Source organism: Corvus hawaiiensis, chromosome 2 (assembly GCF_020740725.1).
Source record: "Corvus hawaiiensis isolate bCorHaw1 chromosome 2, bCorHaw1.pri.cur, whole genome shotgun sequence".
Lineage (NCBI taxonomy): Eukaryota > Metazoa > Chordata > Aves > Passeriformes > Corvidae > Corvus > Corvus hawaiiensis.
Window position 1 is genome coordinate 117253047 of NC_063214.1, and position 27215 is coordinate 117280261.

The following is a 27215-nucleotide window of genomic DNA, read 5'->3' on the forward strand; positions in this document are numbered from 1 at the left end:
GACGCCCTCTTCCTTGATGTCTTTAATCCTTGCAGCCCCAGCTGCCATGGCTCAAGTGTTGGAAAACCCCACCCTCTTTCTGGCCTCTGATCAAAATCAATATTTCAGAGGGAAATGCAGAACAGCAAAGGAGTTAAACAAGAGTTCAGACAAGCATAACAAGTACTGGAAAGATGAGATCCTCCAAGCAGAGTGCTCTAGAAAGCACTCCCGTTAATCTGGGTAAGGCTCTCATCAATTGCTCTGTGCAGGAAGAGCTATTCTTGGACTCATAAGGAGGTAAGGGATTTATTTCCTCAGCTGCATGGAGTCATGCTATGAGATATCATTAAGTAAGAATAATTAAGATTTGAGCTTTCAACATGCAAGATTTGCAGGTTTTCCTGTGTTTCCAGTCCTTTCCAGATATACCTTTCCTAAGTGGTAGTCAGGATTTCTGTACCATTTAACTATATAAACCTTACAAGTAATTTTTTTGTGTCTATATGAGAAGTGGCTGTGTTGATTTCCATTTGAGGATCTGTAGATGAGTTTGGTAATTAATACTTTGGTGTGATAACAAAATAAAATACTGAAGTGTATTTTAATTTGAGCAGTTCAATGGTGATGCAGCAACGTGGATTTCATTTACCTGGCAATACCTTGACTGCAGCTAAGACATATCAAAGAAAAAATGATGGTAAAATCCAGAATGGTCACATCAGGTTAACTGATTTCATGGTTGCAATGGCAATATGAGGAGCTTGCACTAACACACAGAGCTGAACTTTCAGGGTGTGGGAAGCAAGTGTGCAAAGGGTCTGATGATTAACTTTCTGGCACCAGTTGCTTTTCTGTGACACTGCAATCATTACTTCAGGCAAAAACAGATCATTTTGTTGCTTCGTCAGCAGAAAAGAACCCTGTCCAGCTCAATCTTCTGCCAAGCCTGAGCCTTCTCTTTCTTTCTGTGCATATGGAGCGTCTGTGGCAGCATTGTGAAAGAGACCAGAATGAAGGTGCCAGGAGAGCAGAGATCCCAGTGCCCAGCTGAGGTTTTTGTGATGGGGTGGAGCCCAGGGACAGTCCATTCCATTGAAGCATTTCAGATCTACCAAGGTGTTTAGTTTTGCAGAGCAGCAAATAGTTTTTTTCATTTTCAGAGCCCCAGTCTTGATTTCTTGTAAAGCTGAGTGTAATTCAGGTCTGGACCACAGCTGATCATTGCTAATTTTGATGCAGAGTTTGACTTTCCCTCCAGAGCTTAATGCTTTTCTTCAAAGGCAGTGCAGATGGTTTATTGAGTGTCAGAGATCCAAGGAAGCTTAAATGGATACATTTAAAACTAAGTCCAGGACTTAAAGAGACTGGCTGATTCCTAGTAGATAAAGCCAAGTTAGAACATGGGCACTGCCACAGTGATCATGGGACCAGACTTCTGCCTATTCCCACCCACTCATTTAGGCTCCAGTTGGTGCTGCTACTATAAAACCTGTTACCCTGTTAACAGAAAAATTGTCATGCACTTCATTTTGAGGTTTCTGGATCACGAAGACATAATCATTAATGGGAATGATTTATACAAAGCTACTTATTGATGAACCAGGAGAGAACAGAACTTCTTTCCTGAAGAGCAACACTGAACAGGTCATGTCAGAAAGGAGATATAATGTCACTGCTGTGAGATAACTGTTTTTAAACGTGGTTGCTTTACTGCCATTCATAGAATCATAGGATGGTTTGGGTTGGAAGGGACCCTAAAGATCATTTAGTTCCAACCCCCTGCCATGGGCATGGACATCTTCCACTAGAGCAGGTAGAAAGGGGGAGGGTAGAAGAAAGAACCCCTGTGGGAAGGCAGATGTGGTACAGTGAGACAGTCAAGGTGGTGCTGAGCAGTCCTGGAAGTCCAGGAAGTCACAGAAGTGAGAAGACCCAAGGGGAAAAGGCTGGGACAAATACCTGCTTTAAGCAAATGAAGGTGTTCCCTCCACCTGAGTAATTCCATGCCAAGGCACCACCCCAGCTGTGCATCTTTGGGTGTGCTACATAAACATAAATACACATTTTTCCCAATTTTTTCCCCAGTAATTGCAATGGTCCAGAATAACAAATCGTAGCTATTATAAAACCGATATTACTCTGTAACATGTCTTCATCTCTTAAATGCAGGGCATCCAAATTTCTTGCTGGTTTTGTCAGTCATGTGCTCAGAAACACTTTCAATGCACTAAGAAGAAACATAAAAACACTAAATCAGGTATTTAAATCCCCACAAGCATGCTAGCTTGAAAGAAATTCAACCTCCCAGGCAGAGAGCCAGGTTTTGCTATTGCAAAAAAAGGTTCTCCTGCATGTGCTAAGGGATTAGATGTTCCTGATGTTCTAGGCAAGGGCACTGTAGGTTTTCCAGTGGTGATAAAATGCAAATTTCACCCATAAGTCTTTCTGTTGACAGAGAGGACAACAATCTACCTCTGTGTGTGTGTGTGTGTGTGTGTGTGTGTGTGCTTAAAAATATTAAAAATTAAAATCTGCTGGAAAAGGGAGTGTAAAACAGTATGACTTCTCCAGATTTTTTTTTGAGACAAATATACTGAATTGCCATAAAAATGTACCTAATCTTTAAGTAACTTAAACTGTAGTGTTTAATATGACTATGGACATGTAGCTTGTGGCCCATCAAAGTATAGGGACCATATTGACACATTGAGTATTAGATAAAGAAATAAATTTTGCAAGGTCAGAAACAGTCACAACATTAACAAAATAAAGAAAGTCCAATAACAGGAAAGGCAGAGCATCTGTAGTAGTTATGACTGATTTTCCATTGCCCTACATCCTTGGTAGCAATTAGGTGTGGTTGTAAAATGCTGTCAAAAGACTAAATGGAATAGCTGGTTTGCACTGACTTGGCTGAACATTTGAGCTGCTCATGGTGGATTAAACTCTGCAGTCACAGAGAGATAAATTTGCAATTTGCAACCAAGAGCATTCAGATATTAGTGAATCAACACAAGCAAATTGACTTTTATTGCCAATATTCCGAAAGTATCCTAGCCCTCGGACACATGATGTCCAGAAGTGCTCTTACTTCTAGTCTGCCCCTGAACTGTCTTTCACAGGACAGGATGCTGGTTTGGCAGAAGGGCTTTCACCACTGCTGACAAATGCTTTTTGAAAACAGGGGCATATTCTCAAAGGTGATGCACAAACCAAATTAACCCCTTTCAGCAGAATTGGTTCTCTTCCCTCACCCGTGGTTTTATCAAAAACTAACCAAAGGGTTTAAAACATGTTTTGAACTTCTGTCAGAGACATGAGGTGAGTTCAGGAGTTCTTGGAGCACTCTGCCCATCCACGTGCAATGGGAGTGAAGCTCCACATGCCAAACTCCACCTGCATATGGATGGTTGAGCCTCTCTTTCCCTCTGCAAGGTGGTGTCCACTTGCTTCAGATGGAGATTTAGACAGCTTTTAGCAAGAGGGACCCTGCCATGGTGCTGGCTGGAGGGAAATCCAAAACAGAAGTGTTTCTCATGGATAGATTCTTCACTTTATGCAAAATGTGTTGTGACACATTATCTCTTCACCATGTAGCAAAGTGTACTTTGCTGCGATTGAAGAAATTCAGTTAAATCCAGCCTGTACTTGTGTTCTGGTTCGTTATTTATAGCAAGAGTGGGAGTGTGTTGGCCCCTTCTGACAGCATATCATGGCCATCTTAAATCCTGAAAGCACTTTTTTTTTTTTGTTGCCACAGTAAATGTTTAAGAAGTTTAATCTTAAATTTATGAGTGATTTGGAGACCAGTCTGTTCATGACACGTTAACAAAATTAGACCAGGAAATGTTTTGCTGAACGAACTCTCGTGCTTTTATAAGGAGTGAGGTTGTTGGGAGTGTGCTCCCTGCTGTGTGTGCTGCCAAGGCACGGCCTCCATGGCCTACAGTGATGCATGTAGATGTGTTTGCCCATGGTATTTCAAGAAAAAATATTTACTGAACTGGCCTAAGAGATTTAGGAAATCAAATCTCAAGGTGTTAGAGAGGGCACTTAGCGTGGTATGAATTGGAGTTTCAACAGTGAGCATAGTCAGAGGCAAAAGGGTTAATTTTGCTTCAAGAAGAAGACATGGAAATAATTTTTTTTCTTGATAATTAAATATGAAACTGACTAACTGTATGCAAGTGTAATTTTCTTATCTTATTAGCCATGTTCATTTCTGAAGTGAATAACTACCAGCACTGGTACAGTATATGGGCAGAATAATAGTCAAACTGATTTTTACTTTAATCTCTGAATAAAATTAGCATAATTTAAACTGTTATAAGCTACAGCAGATAGAAATCACATTATAGAGACTGTAGGTGGAGAAGTGGGTGGTCACATGCAGAGGGAAAACTGGAAGAGCACTTAAAATACAGCTGAATAATAAGCATTCAGGAGAATGTAAAGCTACATGGAGTTGAAAGGCACATTATTCCAAGAGATGGGGGAAAAAAGTGGATAGTCATGAGCAAGGTTCAAGGACTTCTACTACTGCAGGGCCTGATTCCAAGAAATGCTGTCATAGTGATGTAGTTTATACAACTGTTTCATGGGGCATGAATCCCAAACTCCATTTTCTGTCAGAGGAGAGAACAGCCCAATGCAGATGGACAGATCACATCTTGCATTACCAGATGAAAAGAGAAGAAGTCAAGATATGGTGGGGGGAGGAAAGAGGCAGGTCAGATAGGGAACAAGAGAGATGGACCATGGGTGTAAAGTGTGTGTTTGAGTGAGTTGTACATGAGAGCAGGGATAGAAGAAGGAAAAATAAGAGAGAAAGAATGGGCTGAATGAGGAGACTGAGTCTGGAAATCCTGAATTGTCGGCTAGGACTGACTGAATAGTCAGCACCAATGTGTGTGGGAAGAAAGTGACATGAACAAGGAGAGGAGACAGGGACAAGTTGGTGAAGATAAACCCAAGCTCAGGGAAAGTGGAAAGAAGGTGCTGCTTGACAGAGCCTGAAGCCTGGAACACTCACATCATCCTACTCTGCTGTCAGCAAATATCGATACAGCCTCTGAGAAGCCATTATAGATCACATGCCACTGCAGCGGCTCCATGGAAAAGAAAGGATTACAACTGAAAACATGGGAAACACCCTGAACTCTTTTTCCTTTTGAATGCCTGCTTGCCCTCTTCATTTACATCCTGTACTAGTTTCTGCAGTGTTTTCTGAACAAGTAACAAAATTAAGCCCAGGAATCTAGCCTGTTTAACCACTAATAATCTGACTTTGGCCATAATTAAATTTCTGTGGCCCCTTTTTAATTGTTGCAAGGAAATCTATAGGATTTGTTATTCAGTACAGAGCGGTCTGAAATGTTACCAAGCTGGTATAGCATGCATTAATCATTGGGTAAATTTTATCTATAGCCTGACAATTTAGCTAGAGCATGTTGTTTAAAAAGAACCAGAAATGTTCTTCATCACGGTATGACTGAGGGTATGCCGTGGCCAGGCCTTACTGCTGGAGAACAGAACACGACTTTGACGTATTTTTCACATCAAATTGATAGATTTCCTATCATAAAGACATTTCTGAAGTATAGAACATGGACCTCACTCCTGGGTAGCTGTTCCTTTGTTGCAGTGCTCTCTGCTCTTTGAAACTTCTTCCTAAAAAATAAAGCAATCTCCAGACTTAATTCACTGCTACATAATAGAAGGTGTTGTCAGCAAATGGCACTTGCAAAAGCAGCCTTCCAGCTGGGTGGATGTCAGACTGGAAGTCCAGTGACTTGGATGGTGGTCAGAGGTTGCCCAGAGAGCTCTTACAGAGCTTTCATATAGAGGTGAAAATACTCTGCTTTTTGAATCAGCCCTACTTGCATTTTGACCATGAATTAAGCACAGCTACACTGAGAAATGGACTGTACTCTCTGTGTGTGGATGTGGACGGAGACTGGCCAGAAAATCGTAGAATCATGAATTAAATCAATGTATATCACCTCTAGAAATATGTGCGCCAAGAAGCATTTGTAGATGAGAGTACATGTAGAGATCCATACATGCTGTGCAGCTGTAATTTTGACAAAGATGACAGATGATGATACTTCCTAAGAACACTTTCAAGGTCTGATTTTTGTTTACTCAATTAATGTTGGCTGTATTTAATACACCAAGAAAAAGCATTGCAATTGCTCTGAAGCACTCTTGCAAAAAATTCAGCAAAGCCAGTTTAGTAATTAATGAGTATACTTTTTTTCCAGTTTTTCCTGTAAGTTTTGTACTTCATAGGCTTTTTAATGAGATTAACCTTTAATGCACATACCTAGAAAACAGGTACTGGCATCTGTCTGAAAAAGAGACCTACAAATACACAAGTGTTTGTATTTCTAAAGATGAAAATGAAGGCAGCAAGTAAATCATGTTAGTGCATATTTAACACTCTCTAGTTCTGCTATTTGAATTAGAAAAGAAATTTATGAAAGACTACAAAGTGCTAACAAGGACAGCCCTCACCCAGCCCAAACTCTTAAGAAACAGCAGCAGTCCTGCAGCATTGCATTTGTCTCTCAGTGCCAGGGCTCTATATTTAACAAGCTTTCCCCAGCTCCCACACCCAGATGAATTCATTGGAATGCAGTAGGAAAGCAAGAACTCATCTGACTCATTAGGAGGCTCATATGCAATTACCAGCAATTAAAAATTCCTTCTAGAGCCACCGTGTGAATTTGGGTGTGCTGAAGGAAACGAAATCATCAGGATCTCTATAAGCAGGACTTAGCTTTGCACTGAGCTCAGGACAAACGCAGATTTGATTAATCTGCAAAAATAATTAGCTGATGTGCCGACTAACGTGTGCAGGGATCCTCAGAGAACTGTGTCTGATGGAGTTTTACATCTTCCACTTCACCGTCTGTGACTCGCAAGCAACAGAGCCAAAGAAAGCTTCTCTATATTGGGAATGTAATGGAAAAAAACCCAAACCTGTTGTAACAACATGTTTTGTTGATATGAAATTATTTTCTCTTTCTTTTCACCAGCGCTAGTGGGGAAAAAAGTTTAGAGGTGGAAGTGTAATGACAAATGATTTCCAGATGGATTCCATCTTCACTATATTCCGATTAAGATGGGTTGTAAACACTTTCCTTTCTTAGCCGAAGATCTTTCTCAGAATCTCTTCTGTTTAGGTTTAAATTGTTAGATTTAGAATAAGCTCCTCAAAAGACTGAGCAGCTCTTGAGCCAACTCAACAGAATTAAGGTGCCTCTGTCATAAATTTTCATTGAAAATTTTCACCTTAACATGAACTTTACCTGTGCATCTGCTATTTTAACACTGTTGAATGTTTATGTACTGTTGATTAGGCTTTTTTATTAAAACTTTTGAAAAAATGCAACAGAGGAATTAAAAGTACATGTATATATAATTTCACAAGCATTTTAGAAGTCTAAACAATAAAAAAAGCATGTGCTTATGCTCTACTTATTGGTATTCACTATTCATAAGAAGCAGCAAATTCTACCTTTATCTGTAAAAAAGGGTAATACCTACTTATCTAGGATTATTGTATTGTTTCTTTTTGGAAAATAAAAATGGAGAAAACTCCCAAACTTTAACTGTGGGTACTTTAGAGCAGGAACTGCCATTTCTATCACAATTTATTTTCTGGTGATGCCAAGAGGATTCTTATGTTTAGGTCTTTAGAATCCTATAATGACACAGAATTTCCACAGGTGGAAAGCACCCAGACCTCCACCAAAACCTATAGGAGCTGCACATATAATAAACAGCCCTGGAGTGCAGACACTGATCTCAGAATAAGGATTGACAGATCCTTTTACTTCCTGCACAGGTGTGTCTCAGGACTTATAAGAGAGCCCAAACAAATCCTTTTGGTTTTGCCTGAGGTTTTTTTTAATAAATGCAAGGTGGTTCAAAAACTTTGGTCTGAGTTTGAATGTTGGGTCTACTTCTTCTTGGAACATTGTGTAGAAATTTTGATGGAGAGAAAAACTAATCTACATATCTACGCATTTTTACAAAGATCATAATGTAATTAGTTATTCTGTAGGGACAAGCAGGACTGGAATCCTCAAAAATCCCTAATGCTGATATTTGGACATACCTATGTACTCAGTGCACTGAGACCTAACAATTAACTAAACATGGTAGAGGTCTCAAGGAAAATATTTGAAATTAGCATAATATAGAAACATGAATATTCTTATACAAGGAAAGAGCAAGGAAGAGGAACTTACAGTTGAAGAATGAACTGGATCTCATGCAACTCAATTTTACCTGTACATTTTAGCATTTTTCAATGTATAGGTTTTTGTTCAATTAGTTATCTACAAATAAACATATACTGATTTTGCTATTCCATTAAAATCCCTCCGGGTAACAGGAGCAATCCAGCTGAAAACCCGAAGTCAAAAATCTTGCTTCACTTACATAAACTAAACGTAGACTGGTATTTTCCCTACTATTTCACTTTTTTATTGTTTCTCAATAAAAAGGGTGCTAAGCTGGGATATGTGTCAGCAAAGTACAGAGGTGGTTTTATCAACAGTATGGGTGCTGCTTTTTTGGAAACATATCTAGGAGATTTACTTCCTGGTATCTGCTCTGAACTTGTGTGATTTGTAGAAGAAAGTGGAGCTGAGAGGTGGGACAGAAGCTATTTATCAGGAACATTTGAGAATGGTCACCACAGTGAAAGAAACAGAAGACAAAAGATCCATTAATTTAATAATCTTTGATCATTTGCAGGCTTTGTGGATGCGTTTATATCTTGCAAAACTGAAGAGTGTGCAGACTTGATGCCAATCAGAAAGTCACTCTCCTCCCAGATCAATTTGATTGAATTCACCTGAGTGGGAAAAAATAAGTGTTTGAAGCCAGAAGCAGTGTGACACTGCTGATGTTCCAGGGGGAGATGAAGTCTTCTCTATATCCATACACTGAATGTGTCTTGGGTCACAAGACCAACAAATCAGATATTTGCAGCCAGTTTAGAAAAGACATTTGGAGCATTTTAAGAAAGGGTAATTTCCACTGAGGCACCCAGTACCACATGGAAGAGCCAAATAGGAAACAATATCATTGATATCAGTGCTTGCAACAGTGAGTTTCAGAAGGGAGAAACTTCTAGAAACTTGGTTATTTCCTAGCAAGCTCTGCAGGCTTCTGACTAGCTTTTGGACAAAGCTCTTGGTTTAAAATATGTTCATCTTCTTCACAGGGCAGTGATAAGCAACTTTCTGATTAGAAGAACAAAATAAGAAAATACTGGGACAAAGTCTCTGTGGACATAAATCAGTGCGATACCCTTGAAAGCCAACACACAACAGACAATTTCATTTGCTATCCAGCCTGTTCTAAAACAGGGAAAGAATGTTAAAATTCTTCTTTTTGTGCTGAGATTAAATCCTGCAAATTTGCCATGGAAACCATTTCTTCTTTTTTTTTGTCTCCTTCCCCTCCTTTTCACAGTTCAGCAATAGCAATTCTTTCAGAGATGAGAGGCTTGGGCATTGTGGTTTGGGGTGGGGGTTTTTTGGGAAGTGGGCTGAAGGGAAAAATGGGGAGCTGTGGAGGGGAAGAGGCTGGAATATATTCACTCTCAGAAATGAGTTCACATCCCCAAGGTCCCAGTGTTGAGTGCCAGCAAAGGGCAGATGCTTCTAACAGTTGGAGCATTGCAGCACAGAGGAGGGACTCATCCTCCAGAAGCCAAGAAGCCACCCCGGGAAGCAGGCAGGCCTGGGATGACCCACTTCAGTGAGTGCCTACGTGGGGCTGGCAGGAGATGGAGCTCTCCTGGCTCTGAGGGCTGACTCACTGGCTCTGTTTGATCCCACTGCTGCCACAGCAGCAGGAAGGGAACACCAGGACAGCAGCCCTGAGTGCGGATAAGGCCAAGGTAGTGTGGCAGCGAGGGAGGGCTGGAACCAGGGTCACCCCAGGTTGCCACCCACCCCTGTCAGCCACCAAGCAGGGTGCTCTGAGAGCCAGATCTCTGAGCTCCTCACAGGAATAAGCAGGGTTTACCTAGGCTCTCATTTTGGAGGAAAAACCTGATTTTCACAGCATGCCTGGGGTTGCTCTTTCCAAAGCACGGGTTGTTTTTATCCCCATGTTCAAATTCACCTGTTACGGAATATCTCAACGGGTGATCCAAAGGTTTTAATACAAAAAGGTGACGAGAAGGAGACAAGGGAGGAGGTTAAAAGAAAAGGCAGCCAGGGTGGACTCAGTCCCCCGTTGAATTACTGCATATGCAATTTTTCTTATAGAATCATAGGATCATTTAGATTGGAAATCATTGAATCCAACCATTAACCCAGCACTGCAGAGTTCACCACTAAACTGGGTCCCCAGGCACCACATCTGCATGTCTTTTAAATGCCTTCAGGGATGGCAGCTTCACCACTTCTCTGGGCAGCCTGTTCCAATGCTTGACAAACCTTTTGGTGACTAAATTTTTTTCTTACATCCAATCTAAATCTCCCCAGTACAACTTCAGACAGTTTCCTCTTGTACTATCACTTGTTAGCTGGGAGAAGAGACTAATACACTGTAAGCTCCTTCCAGAAGCAAACTGGAGGTCCATTTTACATGGGATGCAAAACTGGAATCAACTCCATCCAGTTTTAATTCAGTGAGGACTTTATCTGGGTGACAGAATTTCCAGAGTAAACTCCCAGAGTCAGGCTGCCCCTTACCAGCCCGTTAACAGAACCTTTGTGTCCATCTGCCTCTGTTCCCCATTTCTTGATGTTTCCATTTCTTTCATCTGTTTCTTTCAGGTGGACTTTCCATGTCCTTTTCTCCTGATGGAGCATTTCCTCATCCTTCTGTGGGCATAATGTCATGTCTGTTTGTTTATACTAAACATGAGGGGTTTTTATGGTGCCTCATCAACCACATTGAATTTTCACAATGATGTGTTCCTTCCTACTTCTTTTACTCACTGATACAGTAGACTTGTTCCTGACAGAAATGAGACATTTCAAGGATGATTACATGCTGCAGCAGCCTAGCACAAAATTACATCTTTCTGACCTGCTGTGTTTTAATGTGGTACCTTACTGACTTCCACAGTTCTCATCTGTTCACCCTTTTCCCCTGAGGATGTCCACAAAACAAAAAGTTAGAGCAAATTCATTCTCAGACACAACCTCAGCAAAACTTCAGAGACTGAATGTTCTGATCAGGGTCTACAATACAAAACTCAGGTTTTGAATGTTATTAAATCTGCATTTACTTTTCACGTTATTGGTTTGTAAAACCTTGGTGTCCTGGAGCTTAAGTCACAGGTCTGGATCTTACTGGGGGCAGCTTCTCTGCACAGACTCACTTGTACCCCAGAGATCACCTCGTTTCAAGCATAAAATTTCTGTGTGGGAATGGGCTTCTCCCTCCAGTGAGGAATATAGGTACTTCTAGAGCACATGCTGGGCACTGCACAGTGCTTTGACTCAAAAGATGAGATGTTTAGAGTTTGCCAGCTTTCTTCCTATATTTGCTGTCTCAAAGCACTTACACTCAAAGCATTTACACTCTTATGGGGAGCTGCATTTACTGCTTTATATTCCTTATTGTCGCACAAGTGACTCTAAAATACATAAACCAACACGATATTTTTCTGCAGCGAAGTCCAAAACAAACAAAAGCCTCCACACAAACCTCCCCCCCCCTCCAAAAAATCACTGACGTTTCAAGCAGTTTTCTCACTTGCAAATGGACTATCAGTATTCTTCTAAAGAAGCTTTCAGGTTCATCAAACTGTTTGTTCCAGCCCTGATTGCTCCTCGTGTGCTTTGCACTGGTGTTAAATTTTGCATGTCTACTTCTGTGAGTTCTGCACAGCATTGAAATGACTGCTGATTCAGAAGGTAATGGGGATTTTTTTTTTTCCAGGTCAGTAAATATAAGCTTAGGATTCAGCATACAGGCTGTTGATGTTGAAAGACCAGCTTTACAGTTTCAAACCTAAACAGGAAAGTCAGTCTATTATCTGAAAGGAGTAGAACAGGGGGTTGGGAGGTAAAGCAGTGGTCAGGCATTCCTTCAGCAAACTTTTGAAAGACTCACTAGCATTTGGAGTTTGGGAGACACAAGATTTCAGCTTTGTCAAGCTTTTTGCTACATTGAAATACAGAATCAAAATTATTTTTATATCCTATAAACAGAGACGTGTTTGAACCTTCTGAAGTTTTAAAAGAAGGAAGATTCCTGCACCCAGGCAGCTGCTGACTGTCAAGTCTTATAAGATGATGAAATATATTTTCATAACTCAGTTCATGAAGATGTATGCATATATATGGGCACACACATAGGTATATTTGTGTAAACACAATTACATATGACAGGAATGCAAGTTTTCAATTCATGTTTACAAATGATTTAGACTCTGGCTTTGTGACCGCAGATGGGGAGTTTGGAAGATGTGTTATATTCATGCAGTCTTGGAGCTGGAGACCAAGGATTGTGGGATCCCTCCTGTCCCCCAAAGGAAAGGAATAATGTGGGGATGTAAAGCGTGGTACCCACACTACTGACTATTCAAGAGGCACATTTTTGTCAAAAATCTGTTCTCCAGGTCATTTAAAGCTCGTCCAGCCATAATACTCATGTGCAACACTAGGAAACCACTGTTAGCTGAACCCAGCAAGAATTGGGAAGCTTTCCAGCGAGTCCCCGTCACAAGCTGGCAGTTCTGTCTCTCCACAGCACTCAGTGTGACAGCAGAGCATCTCCCAGGTATGCTGTACTCCCAGAACCAGGGTGAAATATGAAAATGCTCTGTACACATAGGGATAGGGCATGGTGGTACCACAATCCCCCAGCCACATGAGAAGCCTGGAGCACAGCTCTGAATGCCTGGACTGCAGCACTAACTACAGGAGTATCTTTCTTCTGCATAAATAAGGGATCTTGTTGGAATGAAGCTTCATGAGAAATGTAAATTTGTGAGAAACTGCCTGATTTCTATGCTGCTGAGGCTTTCTGTGCAGTAACACCAGATGCCAAAAAAGAAGCAAGAGGAAACTGCAAACCCAAACCTGCTTCTCAACAGCAAAGAAACAGAGCAAGGCCATTCCTGTCACCATCTCATGCTCAGGGGCAGCTTTGATCCCAGAGAGAGTAGCAAATGAAAGGCAGCACCACTGTATGTGAGACACACATATCTTATGCCACACACTAAATCTTCCCTGAAACTGAGACCACTCAAAATTAATAAATAAAAAAACCAAACTGAACGAAAAGATCAACAACAACAACAACAACCCCAAAAAACCCACCAAAAAAACCAAAACAAAACCCTCCAAACAAGCAAACAAACAAAAAGAATGTCCCTAACCACTCTGGTTAATATGGAAAGTAAAAGTGCCTATGACTCCTTCCTCATTTCCCTTGTGGCAAAGAACACCAGGAAAAAGACAAACTGAAGTACCAAAGCTGGAGGTCTCCAGGCTGGTACATTTTTTACGCAGCTCTTGCTGCTGCTTTTGTGAGTGGTCATTTCTGAGCATTTAGCCCCCTAATTTGGCCCTTCCTTTTGGTGACTGTCTGTCTGCCAGGCACAACGTGGTGTAATCCATGAGGAGAAACACTTCAAGTCAGAAATAGGTGGATGGATGAGACTCAGCAGAGTCTGAACAGGGGAAGCCACCTAACAGCCCAGCCAGTCCCAGGTGAAAGCCACCCTGGCAAGTGGCTCAGGGGAGGAAGAGCTGATGGTTTTACAGGCTTTGGCAGCATTGCCTTCCCAGTTTGCAAGGATCAGCAGAGGGAATTGCACAAGCGCTGGGATCAGGCACAGGAGTGGGAGGGGAGGGAGGAACTGACCCTGCTGCTGGGGTCCTGTCTGGGTAACAGGGTCAGAGCTGGACAGCAAAGACTGCCTGAAGTAATTGAAGGAAGCTGGATGTGGAGGGAGAAGGTGAGCCAAGAACATGGAGGGGTGAAGGAAATCAATACAATTATCTCACCAGCTACCTTCTGAACCAGAGGAAGTGTGGCTTGCAAGCACTGATGCTGGAGAGGAGCAGTGCAGACGTGAGGGAACCAGAAAAATCTATAATATTCTGACAATGCTATTGGAGAAAGGCATTTGCTCCTTGGAATTTTTTATACAGTAAAAAAATTATTTGATTTGTGTATAGAGACAAAAGGACATTTTTTGTACCTTTCTCCATCCTTATTGTTGTTGATAATCGGCTGAAATTTAAAATTAAGAAGTAAAAGAAAAGAGAAATGCTTATGCTAAAATAATTTCCTTAAAATCTTTTAAGAGCATATGGAAATCACGGGGCTTCTTTTCTGTATTTTAACTGGACATTCTAACAAAATCTGTGTGGAAAGTGTTGGTCCATTATACAGCATTTCTCAACCAGGATTAGTGGGATTTTAAATCAATACTTTCTGGGCTAGGAGATGAACACTTTTCACTTTAAATAAAGGAAGAGCTCCTGGTATTACCTGTTGTAGTAAAATGTTCATGCTGGCCACTTCCTTGAGCATAATAAAGATTGATACACTGACAAGCAGGCAGCAATAGGGTAGCAGATATTACCCACTGCCTGGTACAAGGCTGTCATCCATGCAAAATAAAACACTTAATATAATCATTAATGAATGATTAGTCATTTTTTATTATAGTCATTCCATAATAATCATTAGGATGAATTAATACTGCCTCAGGGAGCCACGTGCTATGGGAACTTCTCTGTGCTCCTCAGCTAACAGGAACAGACTTTCCTGCAATGCATGGAGGCGTTTGGTTACCTGAGCTGCAGCCTTTGCCTTCTGTTATGGCATAGCCATGGCACCCCAAATTAATGTTAGGACTGATACAAAGATAAGGAACCTGTTAATTCCTGATGCCTTGTGTAAATTTTTTCTTTAGTTGTAGTCCAAAATCAGATTACTAGCTGAAGACATTTTTTTTTTTGTCCCTCATATGTGTATAGGAAAACCTTCCCATTAATCTCTCCTTCCTGTGTGTGAACACAAGGCTAACACAGCGCCCTGTCCCCAGCTTTCACACCCCAACACCGTGCACGTAGGCAGGGAATGCTTTGCTCAGCCTGGTGTACTGGTACTGTTTGATTTCCTGCAGTTTTTGAAACATCCCTAAATCCTCATCAAGTTGTACCTCGTGCAATATTTGTTTAGCTCAGGGAATGCAGAACTGCCCCAACTTGCATGAGAGGCTGGGAACTGCTCCCACATAGCTGAGACAGGGGGAGGACCTCGTCAAGGTACAGTCAAGGTACAGGCAGCTTTGCACAGGTGACCTGTTTGGATTTCAACCAATTCCAGATTACATTTGGACTTTTTTTTTTTTTTTTTAAACTATATAAAGTATAAAGGAAAGAGCAGATCAAAGAATGTGAGGCACAGATCTGAAAATGGACATTCATTCACTCCAGGGGAAAAAAAGCCTTACATTTCCCTTACATGCCTCTTCTTTACAGCCTATGTGGAACACTTCCCAAGCCAGTAATTTATGGGTTTTAAGAGTGTTCACAATTCAGGATTTTCAGCAGTGAAAACCACCTAAGATTGTTGGCAATTTGCCTGTCATTATGTTAGCTGTTTTTCATCTGATGATCTGTGATTCTATGAATTAAAAAAGGGGATATTACTGAGCATGGAGGGGAGGAACAAAAAAAACCCCAAACAAATATAGTGTTGATTTTGAAACGAGAAATATGAAAAAAAATCCACGTTTATTGTTACAGATTTGATTGGGTTTTTCTCCCCCAAAAGTAGGATTTTAAATTTCACTTTGTTCAACTGTTCTGAATTTGAATATAAAATACATTTTGAAAATTATTCCATGATGAAATGTTATGCTACCTAATGTATATGATGAAGTACATTATTATAAATTAAAAAGCATTTGCCGAGCATCTGATATTTTACTTATTTTTGAAATTATTATGTTTATACTTTCTCAATTGTGCAAGATAAAAACATACTAATTAAACGCTTACTTTTCAAAGAGCTATACAAATATTTTTTTACCTCTCATACTGGATAACCTCCATGATAGAATTGTAGTGATTTACATTAAAAGGAAAACTGACCCTTAATGATATGTTGGCATCTCATGTAATCTGTTATCAAAAATTGTTTCAACAGGAATAAAGCCTCTTAAAAATATCATCTCTATCTTGGAAGAGATAAATTATTTAACTAAATCATAGAACTACATAAATTATCTCTCCATTTTATCACGTTTTTATGTTAAGAGCAAAGTTTTCCTATCAATTTAGGAAACACTTATTTCTCCCTATCAGTCATACTCTACTGCCTTGATGGAGATAGAAATAAAGCTGTAATTCCGACAAGTTCCTAATCCATTTGCGGTGCTTTAAAAAATGGAAGAATAATTATAGATTTTTATTGGGAGGTTAAAGTGTATTTTATATTTTGCAGTTTTGTCAGTCACTATTTCATTGTCAGTTTGCATGGGTTCAATTTGAGTTTTACAATCTACTAAGGAATCAAGGAATATAAGTTATAATTTCTTGAGGTTTCATTCTAAAATATTTTAAATCATGAACTTCTCTTTTATCGAGGTCCTGAGAAAATATCAAAGTATCAAGTTTTTGAGGTAAAATTCTAAAAAATACTTCAACGCTTTCAGGATTTATCTTGTTGGCCAGAAGAACGTGTTACACGCTCCAAAGAACAGCACACTTGAAAATTATTCTGCAATTGTACTTCAAACTCCTTTTCCTTACAGATTAACAATTAATCCTTTTTCAGAAGTATATTATGCTCCAATCCTGCAAACACTTAAACCAGTACCACAAATAATTTCAGATTCAGGGTTGTAAATACTTCTGGAAAAGATTTAATGGTTGTGTCTGACCTGCAAGCATAAATTGAAGTTGCCAAATCCAGGATCAAATATTTCTCTGATTGCAAATTGAATTCAGGTTCCATAGAGTTCATTAAAAGCAGGGTTTCAGGTTGTTATTTGGTTCAGTTAATCCTATTTAAAAAAAAAAAAAGCAGTTTTAGGAGAAAGGTGGAGGGTATGCCAATTCCATATTTTCATTTTTTAGCAAGATTATACATAAGAAAAAATACTGCAAAGGAGTAGCAAAATCACTTCTTACAAAACTATCTTCTTATAGAAATTCTTCTTGAAATTCTGTTTAGGCATCTGTTCTCCACAGGGCTTGTTGTATGGTCTTTTTCTGTGGTTTTGATATTTTAAATACAATTTGTTATGTTACAGAATCCCCACTGTAACAATGCATCTTTTGAGCAAGGAGATTCTTTTATTCCCCAGATCTCCTTCAGATTTTTGGGCTGGGAAGTTTGGGATGTAATTGTTGACTTTTCTACCAAAAAAATGCTGCCAGTTCTGAGGCTTTGAGTCTTATGAACATTTTTCACAGACAGAGAAGGCGTAGGAGCAGATCTGGAGTATCTCCCAACTTCTTCTCAAGCCCTCAGCAAAGCTCTACTACTTTCAACAGCAGCACCACCAAAACTCCCCTCCTCTTTCCAGAGCTTTCAGCCTGGGTCACAGACCTCTTGCTCAAGGCAGTGGCACTCCCTGTTCCCAGCTGCAGGGCCCAGGATGGGAGCGGGTGGGAGCCAGCCAGGGTGTCCCTGCTCAGTCGATATTTGGTGTTCAGGACATTTGTATTCACGGCCTGCAAGTTCGCTATAAATCTGACTTCTGCTTCACCTCAGAATATGTCTAGAATGACTTTCCTTCCCCCCCAGCCCCTTCTAATTGGAAAATGGCTAAAAGTTCTCCCTGGCCTTTTTATCTTGCAGCAATGCCCCTGCCTTTCTATTAATAACAGGCTTTGGGGAGCGTTTCGTCTGCACTGGCAGCAGAACTGCCATTTCTTACTCAGTTTGGTATCTGCAATTACAGTACTTTTCTCAAGTGCAAAAGACATCTATAAAAATCAAACCCATTTCCCTGCTTAGCAGCAGACACAGTGCAGCAGCTCACTGCTGCTTCCAGCTTACATTAGGTTTTCCATCTTTTCTTTGGAATTCTGCAGTGATCATCGGCCAGTGCTTGCTGTCAGGTGAAGCAACCTCAGTGAAGTGGCAGGAATAATGTACATCATCAGAGAGAACATTGAGGTTGGCTTGGCTTGGATGTTTACTGATGTCTTGGTTAAGACCTTCAGCTCCTTACGGTGTCCTGCATTTCCAAGACATTTGTATAGACAGGGATCATCCTTGAAGGCAGTGCTAATAGGAAGGTGGAGAAGGGATGTTCTTAATTTCCTAGGTCTTAATTCATTAATTTTTTAAATTAATGGATGGTGCTGGTGAGGCTGATTTCATGTACCTGCTCTCCATGTGGTCTGCAAGGCTTTGGAGAGGTCACTTGATATCCTGGAGTGTCCCAAAGAGAAATAAGTATTAATAGGGTGGCTTAAAATGCAAGAAGCTGTTGTTGGTGCATCAGGGAGCAATCTGCAGTTTCGGGGTACTCCCTGGGATGGTCAGTGATATTTTCACTGTCCTCTCTTGATTCAGGTTTAGAAAAGCTGCTGCTTTACAGTTGGCCACATTCTCAGCAGGCCCAGCAGTGAGTGACCTTCTTGCATGCAAAGATTCAGGTTGTCAACAAATTACAAGATAGTTTCACTCTTTCATCCAGTGTCTCTCTCTTCCCAGAGGGTCTGTCTTTCCAAGTCACCCATGGGGGAACCTACCTATTCATTCATGAGCAAAACAAAAAAAACCACTGTTCCATGCCATTTTGGGGTTATTTTGATCATGTAGGTCCACAGTGGTTTGTATGGGAACAGAGAGTTTCTGAACAGCCCTCTTAGGGGGAGCCCAATGTGCTTTGTTCTCATCACACAGCCAGGGAGTTCCCTGGTGGGGAGCAAAGGTGCATTAACAGGTCCCCAAGATCCCTGGTTCTTCCAGGCCCAGCACTTTACTCAGGGGACAGCATCTGCCTTGGGTTCCCCACCAGCCTCACAGTAAACACCTTTCCCCAAACCACACAGTCAGTGGACCTTTGCTCCCACCCCAGATCTGGTCCCATCTCCAGCACCACTGCAGCATCCCGTGCTTTTAATCCCATGTGCCTGGTGCTGGCAAACAAGGCAAATGCCACGAGGGAAGAGTTACGGATGCAGTCGCTGCAATGAGCAGTGAATTGACTGTGAATCTGCTCCGACTGAGCCGTCTGCCTGCTGATAATCTGCACAGAGAGTTTGTTTCCTTTGGGTTTGTGTTTTCCACCAGCCTCTTGTTTTCTTCCATGAATTCTACATCGCCTCTTGAGTTTTACCTTTCCTGGCAAAACTGTTTCTCCTCATGACACATAGCTCTCCCCCAGGGCCGGTTATGTAAGGCATTGCTGCTTGGTGTTTGTACAGCCCTACATCTTGATCCCCTGTAGAGAGCACATTGTGTATCCAACTGGCAGCAAACAAAAGCAGTTTCCTATATAAAATACACAAGTCTTGCCTCTGTGCTTGCATGTTTAGGCAAACACCCTCCTGCTTTTCGGGACGCAAAGGAAGAACGCGATCAGTACCTGTGATGCATGGCTCCAAATGGCAAAAAAAAAGGGGAAAAAAAATCCTCCTAGTAAGGAGGAAAGGCTGCTCTTCTCTAATCTGTGTTGTATATATAACTTTCACACTTCACACTCTCATACCATTTTAAATGCAAACAGCTCTTCCAGCCAGCAGTGTCACAGTTGTTTCAAGGACAAACACATTTGTTTTGTCTTTAAATCAATGTATTCATCCTGAGTGGCAGTGGAGAGGGTACCTCTTTCTCACAAGGCTCCTTAAGTTTCAGCTACTGAGATGGAGTAACACTTTTCATTAAAAGGGAAAGAGCCAGACAAAAATTCCACCTCCCAAACCCCCAGTTCTAGTTGATCTGAGTGTTTGACACTCCTGTTGTGAGTAAGGTGTAGGTGTCCTTGCAGGCAAAAAAAAGTATTATAAATACATGCTTTCCTCATTATCTTTTCCTCTCTGTGCCTGGGTGATTTGTGTCTTCCCCTCTCCTGCCTCCAGCCTTCCCCTGGACACAAGCTATAGTTCATGTAGCTGCATTGCACTTTGGTCATACAGGTGATGGACAGAACTGCAGCTATTCAAACTCTACCTGTTGGGTGGGCTGGGTTGGGTTTTTGGGGGGCAAGGAGAGTGTTTATCCTGCAATTTGCAGTGTGGTCAGTGCTTGGGACTACCTGCATGGCAGCCAGGGTGGCCACAGTTCCTTGGAGCAGCTTGGCTGCAACCCCTTGGGATAAGCATTCCTGTGAGCCCTTGGGCTGCCCAAGCACAGAGTGCATCAGCTTCTGCCTAGACCAGACTGATCTGATAAAGGCCAGTTGTAGGATTTCCTGCTGCTTTCTTCAGTTTTCCAGGGCCAAAACAAGAATAAAGGGGTTTTGGAGCCCAGGTGGAACCGATGGCAGGGATGTGAGACTTTCTGGGTGATGTGGCAGCACATGCCCAGTGTCAAGGTCAAGGGAAGGCCTGGCTTCGAGGTTGGGCCGGTGATTTGCCCTGAGGGAGGGAAAGAAAGAATGGTCCTGGCTAGTTGGATAGAGGTCTGTTGTCTCTCAAACAGGGGGTTTCTGAGCGAGCAGAAGTTGGGTTGTGCAGAGGTGAAGGAGCTTGGTAAAGCTCTGAATATGTGGGGAAGGCCAGGGCTGGCAAGGGTGAGTGTAAAGAAAATAATTAATCCTTAACAAACGTGTGAGTGGGAGGCTTCAGAGGATGGCTGAGGAGGGATGGAGCAATACTGGAGAGGGAGAGGTCGGGAATTCAATGAAATAGCAAAGGAGTCGCACAGAGTAAAAAGCAAAACAAAACAAACACAACAAAACTTTCCCTTGCCATTACTGCAGATTGCTCCATTTTTTTCCTACCCTGTCAAACTAAAACACTCCCTGTAACAGCCTCCAGCTCCTCGCCTACCTTCCAGTTTCTATCCTACAGCAATGTTTCCCAAACTGCAAGGTGGGCCCCCTCCAGAGGAGGAAGGGGGAGCAGAGCCCAGAGAGAGAATCAGACATGCAAGAAAGCCTGTGAGTGCTTGACTGGCTTTTGCAACCTCATTCAGCCTCCCTGTCTCTGAAATCAAGAACCTCACAGGAAAAATTCCAAACCATTCGTTTATATTCTCTGTCTAAAACCAAACACATAACAAACCATATATATATATATATAGTTTTTTTCTTTTTATACAGGCAGTTAGAGGCCCTTCTGACCAGCCCAGTCCCTACACGTGCTGACAGTCTGGCTGTGCTGGGGACCACCTGAGTGCCTCTGAGCCACACAGCCTGGTGGTGTGGCTCCTTCAGCAGACACCTGTCAGCAGAGCACTGTCCTCTCCCATCTCCAGTCCCTCTCCTGAAGGTGATTTTGGTCCTCCTGGCCATCCCCAAAGTTGTCTTTTTTCCTCGTGTTTAAATCACAATCCCCTCTCCATCCCAAGTGACAAGATTAATCATTAGTTCAGTAATCTTTTCTCCTTTGTTTTTCTACCTTCATGTTACAGACCTGTTAGAAATATCTTACATGTTTCATTGTGTTGGGAGTGTGGGATTGTTAAATTTCTACTATCCTGTTCTGCTTGAGAAACTGGAAACTTAAATACATCAAAGATATCAGACCCAGTCACTGTCAGGAGCAAGATCTGTGTCTTTTTTCACCAGCACTCATTGCTTACAGACATGGAGTGAAGTGTGGCTTACCTTTCTCCCACTTGTCTCCCATATTTTTGGAGTGTCAGATCTGATAGACCCTTCAGTCATTCTGCTTTTCCACTTATTTTCCTCTCCTTTAAATTCAGTGCAATCCTGGTATTGAGACATTCAGTGGGTTTTGTGGGAGCACAGCATATCAGAAACGTTCTCTCCGTTCAGTGCCTGCTTCCATCTGCCTCTGCTCGAAAGAAAATGTTCCTCCACATGTTCTCCACCTCCAGCACTAGAGCCACGTTAAGGGAGTGGCACATCTCACTCTCAGTGCTGCTCACTCCTGCCCTGGCTGTAGCAATGCTCGGGGGAGCAGGGACCTGCAGAACAGCAGCTCGTGGCAGGCAGCTGCTGCTGCTCTGCAGCGCGCTCTGGGGCAAGTTGTGCTGCTTCACACAACCAAAATCTGCCTGAAGGAGGAAAAACCCACAACTTTGCGTAAGTGCTATTGGGAACAAACCCAGAATGGGAAGTCAACCGGCTCTGTTCCATTGCTGATTTTTTTTTTTTTTTAAATATATAAATTTTCTGCAAACTGTGTGTGATCTCCCACCTGCTAATCACAGATTTCTTACGTGGGTGGAAGGCAGATTTCAGTTTTATCAGCATTAATCTGGAGCAACTGTATTGATGATCTTACAGGGAAGGTTGATTCGGGTTTGGTTTTTTTCTTGCAGTGCATCTCAAATGTCATCCTAAATGGAAATTTCTTTGTATATTTAGGATACTTTTTCAGTACTTACAAGAGAATTCTGGGGGGTTTTAATCTCCTATTCCACTCAGATTCTATTGTCTTCACTAGTAATAATCTATCTGTAAATTAATTCCCTAAAAGTTGATTTTGTCTTTTTTCTTCTCCTTTTTTTTCCAAGATGTTAGACAGAGGTAAAGTTTTGGTCTAGAACAGCACCTGTAGCTAATCCAGTGGCTACCCACATGCAAACACCAGGATTTAATGGGAGATGAGACTCCTCCATGGTCATGGAGAGCTTGGATGTGGATCAGGCTTCTAGATCCACCTATAAAAAGGTTTATTTGTTACATCGGCCTGAGACACTGCCCCTGGCAAGTGACACAGAAGTAGAACTTCACAGCACAGGCTCCCTCACTTGCTGTTAGCACCAGTCACTGCCAGCTGGGCACCTCTCAGTTATACTCAGGTGTCTGAGACATCCTCCTCCCACCCACCCAGCTTTTGTCCCACTTCTGTGTGTCTCTGAGGATGGGCAAAAGCAGCTCCAGAGACCTGGAGTAACTGTGGTAGGCATGTGGAAGTTGCCTGTCAGCTTTCCTTTCCCAGGCACTGGCAACCTGGTCAGAGATCCTGTCCTCATCCTTAACAGGTAGCAAAAGACACATGCTACTTTCTCACCTCTGGTACTGCATAATTCCTTACAGTTTCTAGTAATTCCTGATTTCCTTGGCAGTAGTGGCAGATGGGAGGCTGTGGACCCAGTGATGGACTGTGGGAGTGTTTCATTGATACTGTGGGAGAATAACTACTTTCCCTAAGTTATGGAGTTACGGTCTTTTTCATAATTTTTTTTTCTATTTTTTCTTTCAGATATGCACTAAAGAACAGCCAAAGGGAGGAAAAGACAGAACTGAAGGCATATGGTATTTCCCTGCAGTTTCAAGTGTATCTCAGACAATTTGTGTGGCTGTAGGAAGCCCCATGGGCCACAGGTTGCACAGGTTTTTAAAATGGACATCATAATACTTAACAAGGCCAAAACACCATGAGCAGCTTGGGTGGAAAGCACTTCAAGGCTGTGCAATGGACAGCTGCAACATTTGCCTCAGAAAGAGGCCATATGTTGTCCTCTCTGCTCTGCACTGTGCAGCTCTGGCCATGGAAAATAATTACAAGTGAATACCTTTTTTTCCTGATTTTGATTGACTCAGGATCAGTCCTTGTACCTTGAATGGCCTCATGAGGCATTCCAGCTTGTGTGACTCTACAAGCAAGGGATGCTCTGAAGGACTGGGACTTCTGAAGCATCAGCAACACAACAATAAAACAAAAATAAATGTAGAATAAAATGCCAGTAGAAATCCCTCTCTTCTCACCCTCCCACAGAGATGTTGTTGCTGCCACTGGTGCAGGAGAAGTGAGGGCTGAGGGTGGTCAGCACCAGGGTCAGGTGTGGGTGGCCTAAAGCTGGAGGAGCAGAAGTGACTGGGGCTGGCTGGGCAAGGAGGGTGAGCAGACACTGCTCTGGGGGAGTTGTCCAGCCTCCCACCGGGAGCGTAGGGGCAGAAAGGCTAAACTCCCACCCCACTAACCTGGATATTTGTGCTGGATAAACAATATGGCTCCCTTACAGGCACTCCAGTAAAACACACGGAAAATCTATTTCTCTTATTAGCTGCATAAACACAAATTCAAATTTCTGGGCTAAATTGGGGCAGTACTACTAACCTCAGGCATTCCAATATCCAAAGATAAACGTAAAATCACAAAACTCCCTGAATTAATTGTCTTGATTTCCAATTTTTAAAGTATAACTAGGCCATATTTTCTTGGTTTTCTTTGTGTGAAAGCTAAATGCTCCAAAGTTTCAAAAGGGAAGTGTGCAGGAAGATATTCTCCAGTCTCCGGGGCTGAGGCTGTGAGACCTCCCCAGAAGTTGTAAAGCTTGTGTTAAACCTGAGAGGTGGCAGGATCTCTCTTTGATGTGACATCCAGATGGAGGGGAAAGCGGTTGCCAGGGTGACACTGAAAATAGAGCTGGGCCTGCTCCTTTCCCTTTGCAGGAGCAGTTCTCTGGGATGGCTTCAGTGGGAGAGGAAAAGTGCATGCAGTGGGAATTGGTGTGCTGCTGGTGCACTCTTGTGCACTGGTGGCATCATGTGGGAGAGCCCAAACATGGAGGAGAATGCTTTTTGGGTTTTTGACCCTAAATGCAGAAGACTGAATTTTGGATTTGGAAAGGAAATGAAAGAGAAGTTTTTGTCCTTCCTTCACCCAACACCCACTTGGATCCCATGCACCTACATGGTCTCTGAGCAACTGAAATATTAGGGTTCAAATGCAAAAATGCGTTTCAAACTCCAAATCTGCAGAAATATTTGGTTATTCTTGTGCAATCATATGAAATTTAGTTACCTTAAAAAAAAAAAATCCCATAAAGATTTTCTTTGGAATCATTCTCTTGGGCAGCTGTATTACCAAGCCTTTTTACATTTTGAATTAATTTAAAATGAAGGCTTTTGTCTTGGGTTGTTTGTGGTTTGTTTGTTTGTTTGTTTGGGTTCTTTTAGTGAAAAATCTTGAGGTATATTTTCCTTTTTAAAGCTATTTCTCTGCTCCTTGGCTATTAACTCAGCATTTGTTGAAATTCCTTCGGAAAGGGGCTGCCCTGCCTCTGAGGTGATTTACACTGAGAAGAATGTTAAAGAATTACAGATGACTGTCGGTAACATACCTGTGTAACATTAAAATCGGGTTAATTGCTTACATTTCACTGGAAGTTATGGATGGCTGCAGAGCTCGGTGCTTCAGCAGATACTGGTACAGCAGGGGGTGGTTATTGATAGTCAAATCGCAGTAGAAGTTGTCTGTGTTCAGATGGGACCTCTTTGAGGGAGGACAGAACATTTCTCAAAGCTTCATATTTTCCCAGAGGGACTTTTCTAGCAGAACATGCCTGCTGTTCAAAGGAAATATTCCCTGTATGAGCAAATGAATGAAGAAGTTAGCTTTACAATAGACACCCTATAAAACTTTAAGGGGGCTGAAGTGAAGGAGTCCAGCTACATGTGTTTTTGGAAAGCTAATAAAAACCAGAAAATTATCTGTGGTGCTCTGTAAGGCAGCATGTGCACAGGAGGCTGTTGCAGAAGGGAAGACAGAGGCATTGAAAGAGGATAACTAGGGAGTGATGCAGCAAAAATCCAAGGTAGTGAATCTTTGCGGATTTAATTGACAAATTTAAATGCCAACTTGTTTTACTGTCTCTCTCTCTGTCTCCCACTCATCTCTTCAAGTTTCAAGTGAGATTTCAAGTGGCAAGTACGGAGTCTGCCCCCTCCCATGAGCAAACCAGGGGATGTGAGTACTATGCAGTGAATGGAAAGGACATTGCTGCCATCGACGGCTCTTCGTGCGAGTGCAGAAGCAGCACTGGGAGAGCTCGGCCACCCCCCTGCCCATTCGGTGTCTGTCCTGGGTGTGGCAGGCAGAGGGTTGAGAAGAAAATCTATGGTTTTGGGTCCCCTTTCCATTTGTCCCACAAAATCAGCCATCTCCAGGCTTGTGGTGGGTGCTGAGTGAAAGAAGAGGAGCATGATTTCAGCTGGAGCTGGGGGATGCTGTTGTGGTGCATCCTCGTAGCCCTCCCGTCTGCTCAGGCGTGCGTGCGTGTGCGTGGAGAAGGGTGGTTTTCTTGTCCTGATCTGTCAGCATGGGTGATATTCCCATAATAAAGACTCATGCTAGTTACACAAGACATGTTGACTAGTTTATTGTACAGTAATTGCTGCTCTTTCAGGACATCCACCCACTCTGTGAGCACAGGCTCCAGGCTTTTCTCAAAACATCTGATTTTATAGGAAGTTCTAGAATCTGATTTTTACGGTATTTGCTAGTGCAGTCTAAAAGAGAGCATTGCAGATTTCCCTTTCCTGCCCCACATTCAGCCAGACTTTTTGAGGAACTGCAGAAAACAGTAAAGGAACCCATGAATACAAAATTGAACGTTGCAATCAGACAGAGGAGCCAGCTCTCCTAATGAGGCTTTATTTAACCAATGATAACGTGCTGAGAAAACTAGAGGAAATAGGTCAGCTAAGAAACCTGGTACTACAAATGCCTGTTGTAATATCCCCCCACGAAAATGGATGTCCTTCTGAAAGGGCTGGTTAAGGAATCATCCCCCGAAGTCCTGCAGCTAATTTGCAAGACACGGATGAAAAGACTGGAGCATAGGAACTCAAGACAGATAATGTGACAGATCCAGAGTCACACAACAGAGTTTAATGAGGAAACTCTTGGCCTGGCTCAGCAATTAGTGGGGTCGTTTCAGCACTCAAAAGCCAGCTAACCCCTCCTTAATGGCACAATTTCACAGCTCCCTTAAACCAGGAATTAGCCACGACCCCGGTCAGGAGAAGTGATGCTTTCCAGTCCCAGCTGCGAGTTTTTTGCCTAATGCCATCTCCTTTCTCAAGCACATGTTGTGCCATGAACTGGAGCAGGGCACTGGACAGGTTTAAAAAGAAGAGTCTGTATGAGTTAGTTTTGACTTTTTCCACTTCTCCAAACCACTTTGCTTTGTGCCAGCTCAAGCAAAAGGAGGGTGTGGGTGAAGGAAGAGGTGCTGAGGGCTGATGGGACTGCTTCATTAGTGGCAGTGTAGTCTGAAAGGATCTGTGAATTTGTGACCTCTTGGTTGGATGGGGCTCTGAGCAACCTGATCTGGTTGAAGCTGTCCCTGCTCATTGCAGGGGCTTGGACTAGATGACCTTTAAATGTCCTTTCCAATCCAAA

General features: G+C 42.2%; 1 long non-coding RNA gene across 1 annotated transcript; it reads left to right on the plus strand.

The window, feature by feature from the left end:
- On the plus strand, positions 1-26113 carry LOC125321791. Its single transcript, XR_007201691.1, has 3 exons — positions 1-279; positions 23289-23341; positions 25715-26113. It is a non-coding gene; the product is annotated as an uncharacterized LOC125321791 (long non-coding RNA).
- Positions 26114-27215: the final 1102 nt, after the last annotated feature.